The sequence below is a fragment of the Petaurus breviceps genome, unplaced genomic scaffold, assembly GCF_028583685.1.
Source record: "Petaurus breviceps papuanus isolate PSGF00001 unplaced genomic scaffold, PetGlider_PUasm1.0 90804, whole genome shotgun sequence".
NCBI classification, from domain to species: domain Eukaryota; kingdom Metazoa; phylum Chordata; class Mammalia; order Diprotodontia; family Petauridae; genus Petaurus; species Petaurus breviceps.
In genome coordinates, this window is record NW_027187348.1 from 9,364,516 (window position 1) to 9,369,068 (window position 4,553).

General features: G+C 39.3%; 1 pseudogene; it reads left to right on the top strand.

Moving 5' to 3' along the window:
• Positions 1-473: 473 nt before the first annotated feature.
• Positions 474-1,319, top strand: LOC138147714 (large ribosomal subunit protein eL8 pseudogene; annotated as a pseudogene).
• Positions 1,320-4,553: the final 3,234 nt, after the last annotated feature.

Below are 4,553 nucleotides of genomic sequence, written 5' to 3' on the forward strand. Positions count from 1 at the left end.
GGCAACGAACACACTGCACATGTCACACTGTATCAGAAATACTTATTTTCTGAAAGCCAGGTATTTTAACCTAATTCTGTCTTTAAAAAAATGATTCTCCCCCTTTATGTATAAATACTTCCTTCAAAATCAGTTATAATGAACTCTGAGTTCCTTCAAGGATCTAAGCTTTATCCTTGTGAATCTCCAGAAAAATTCAATGCCTTTTTATAGTCCCAGACCAGATCAAAATGATGAAGTCATAAGAGGTTTTGATGCTTCTCCATCTTCTTTTCAGCAGCCTTCGCCTTCCTTCTAGCAGGCCCTTCTTCTCCAACATCTCGGGTGCTTGAAACCTTGGTTGTTGTCCTCCCCAGCATCTCCAAAAGATTTATACCTATCTCTTTTTCCAAACTCTCAAAACTTACTTCTATATTCCATACCTTTGGGACCTTGATCTCTAACAAATTCAGTTTAAGATTCAATCTAATGCTTTTCTCGTTCAGCCGGCCAAGATGCCAAAAGGGAAGAAGGCCAAGGGGAAGAAGGTGGCTCCAGCCCCTGATGTAGTAAAGAAGCAAGAGGCCAAGAAAGTGCTCGATCCTTTGTTTGAGAAGTGTCCCAAGAACTTTGGCATTGGTCAGGACATCCAGCCCAAAAGGGACCTTACTCGATTTGTCAAATGGCCTCGCTACATTAGATTGCAGCGTCAAAGGTCTACCCTTTATAAGTGTTTGGAGGTTCTGCCAGCAATTAACCAGTTCACCCAAGCTTTGGATCGTCAGACAGCTACTCAACTGCTTAAACTGGCTCAAATATATAGACCAGAGACAAAGCAAGACAAGAAGCAAAGGCTGCTGGCTCGGGCTGAACAAAAGGCTGCAGGCAAAGGAGATGTCCCCACTAAGAGACCACCTGTTCTCAGAGCAGGTGTTAACACTGTTACTACCCTGGTAGAAAACAAGAAAGCACAGTTGGTAGTAATTGTACATGACGTGAATACCATTGAGCTAGTGGTCTTCCTACCTGCCTTGTGCTGGAAAATGGGGGTTCCTTACTGTATTATCAAAGGTAAAGCAAGACTCGGACCCTTAGTTCACAGAAAGACCTGCACTAGCATTGCCTTCACACAAGTTAACCCTGAAGATAAGGGAACCCTGTCTAAGCTGGTGGAAGCCATCAAAACCAATCATAATGACAGATATGATGAGATCTGTCGTCACTGGGGTGGCAATGTTCTGGGTCCAAAATCAGTGGCTCATATTGCCAAGCTGGAAAAAGCAAAAGCTAAGGAACTTGCAACCAAAGTGGGTTAAATGTGTATTTGATTTTCCCTATGTAAAAATAAAAATTTACACAACAAAAAAAGATTCAATCTAACAAATTCAATCTAAAGTGTTAATGGTTGATCATGACTTAGCATGTTAACCCGTCTAGGGAATATATTTTCATTTTACAGGGCTTGCCAAAGCTTTAATTCAAAAGAGAGACTCATGATAAGGATTTTAGTGACTGACAGGCCAAACAGGCATATATTTTGGGGGAAATAAGTCTTTCAAGATAACAATGAACCATATCAACAGATAGCCTATGCTGTTTTTGTATAGAGTGGCTCCCTCGAAAAATCTTATTTAATGAATTTCTGCAGATTACTTCTAACTATGGAACCTACCACTTGAAGGCCAGATTTTACCATTTCACTCCCACTCCTAGGGTTTTAATATACTTTCAAGGGGATGGAAACCTATTTATATACTATGCAAATGACTCCAGCACCCACCAATTGTCTTTCCCCAATTTTAGGAAGTGACTTCCTGGGCCTAAGTTCTAGTAAGCCACTAAAAACCAGATTCACTTTAACAAATGAATGTTTACTTCAAAAGGTATAATCAGAAATACACAAACTTATACCCCAACACATGGGAGGCACAAATCTCCTCCTCACCCCTACCACCTCAGCTTTTGGATAGATGAGTAAGTAGGTTCATAACTTAGCTTAGTTCCCATAGAGCAAAATCCTGGTTCCAAGTCCCCAAACCCACTCCATCTTGAGGGCCTAACTTCCTGTTTTCTCAGGGTTTCCATTATCCTGCTAACTGACACCACCATCTCACCTGTAATCTTGGCTTCAAGATCACCATGGATTGAACTCCCAGGTGCCATAGGTATGACCTAACAATACCCAGAATATAGAAAGACAAATACACAGAAGAGAAAAGAACACCCTTAAACCCAATTCTCAAAGCTGCAGTAAAAGGGGCAGAAGGGGAAAGGAAGTCCTTTTTCCTGTCATTGGTTTTGTTCCTGGCACTTATGCTGAGTGAATGTGACCTACACTCTTTGGACATGGCCAAAAAGTGGCAGAAAAGAGAAAGATCTGCTCAGGCTCCCCAGTTTAAAGACACAGGCATCTAATTTAAAAAGTCTACCTTCACCTTTGTGGTAGGGAACGTAGAGGCCCCTTGACTTAGCACAGTGTCTGGCACATATTAGGCACTTAAAATTCTATTGATCAATTATTGATTGATGCTATACAATCTGAACATGCTCCAAAGACCTCTCAAGGATGACTTCATGTTACATGAATTGGGCAAGCCAAGAGAAGTTGAGGTCACACATTTCAAAGTGTTTAAAATTTGACATACCCAGAAAATAGGAAGAGGTCCATTTTTTTTTTAAATCCAGTCCTCATCCCAAATTCACAACAGTTCCTTATGGTCTCTGAGGAGGTATAAGTAATGTCACTTGCCATTCCTATACAGTAAAGGCTCAAAACAGCCAATGTTATATTATCATATGCAATCCCACAATATGGATGAAAATAATAATTATCTCCAAATAAGGTTTTCCAGATTCACAGAACAAGGAACATTTCTCAAAATTCCCCAAATAAGCCAACAAAATAAGAGGCATTTTACAAAGTTTACCAAATATCTCTTCTTGCTTAGCTTTGTAGGGCTTTTTTCAACCTACGACCAAAAAAACCCAACAATGAAGACAAAGAAAATTAGCTTCCATCCTGAATAGAATCCTTATCTACAATGAATTTTCCAAGATACATCAAGCTCTACCAACAGGGATTTGCGACCCGATTTCAACTTGGTTTTGCTCTTCCACAAATGTGAAAACTGCTTTGAGAAGAAACTCTCCCAATGTTTTGCTCAGTGAATTAAGGCCATATAAATGGGGTCTCTACAAAGTGTCCCTTTCTATATGAGCCACAAAAAAATTTTCTAGGGGGTCTCTCTAGCATAGTTGACCCCATAAAAGTTTAGTTTCCTCTGGGTTCCTTATCTCAAAGGGCATCCAAAATTCTCTCAAGGATTCTTTCTACTATCAGCTACTTGTGGATTTCAGGTACAGGCATCTCACCCTATGAAGTTGTAGAACATTTTGTTTTCACAAAAGGCAGGCAGGTTTACATTGATTTAAATATCAAAGAACAATATTAACATTTCTACTAGAAAGGAACAATCTAATGATTACAGATTTCTTAAACTTAATTTCAGTATTTAGTGCTATAGAATGCATCAGTATATCCATAATTGTAGACAGAATTCAATAATATGAAAAGTATCAGTACTTATATAGCCAAGCAATCAACAAATGAATAGTTTAGAAAATTATACCAACATAACTGACTTGTGAGGGAATACTTACCATAATTTTAAAAAATCACTGTTGACTTACGTCCTAAAGACAAGCAAAATAAAAACCACATTGTCCAATTACACTATTATCTCATAGTCGAGGATATCTCAAAAACAATAATAAAAGGGGCAGCTAGGTGGAGCAGTGAATAGAGCACTGGCCCTGTAGTCAGGAGGACCTGAGTTCAAAAGCAGACTCAGCCACTTGACATAATTACTAGCCGTGTGACTTTGGGTAAGTCACTTAACCCCAATTGCCCTCTAAAAAGCAAAAATAATAATAATAATAAATGATAGAGAATCTCTCCAGGAGTACCTGAAAAAAATTTCCATTCATTTTAGTCATGTCTGATCCATGACCCCATTTGGAGTTTTTTTGGTAAAGATACTGTAGGGGTTCACCATTTGCTTCTCCAGCTCATTTAACAGATGAAGAACTGAGGCAAATAGGGTTAATAGATTTGTACAGGTCACACAGCTAGTAAGTAAGTGTCTGAGGCCAGATTTGAACTTAAGAAGATGAGTGTTCCTGATTCCCAGTCCAGTGCTCTATTCACTGTACCAACTACCTGCCCTTCCCTCCCCCCAAAATTGAAGGGTTCAATTTTATCCCAGACAAGACCCCACATGTATCAAACTGCCATGGTCCCCAAGGACTGAAGGCAAGATGTATTAGACTTTACCATTTCACCCCTAACCCAAGGTTCTGTGGTACTGTTAAGGGGATTGAATGGTATTCAGGCTACTAATGTATTTGCCCCAAGTATAGGGGGGTAGTTTTCTGTACTCTGTTCCATATATCCACTAACGGTCAGATTGACCTTTACATAGAAATATTTATTTCAGAAGGTTTAATCACTATATATATATATACACTTCCCCAGTACATGGGAGGCATAATACCCCCTCCTCCTTTAAAACATC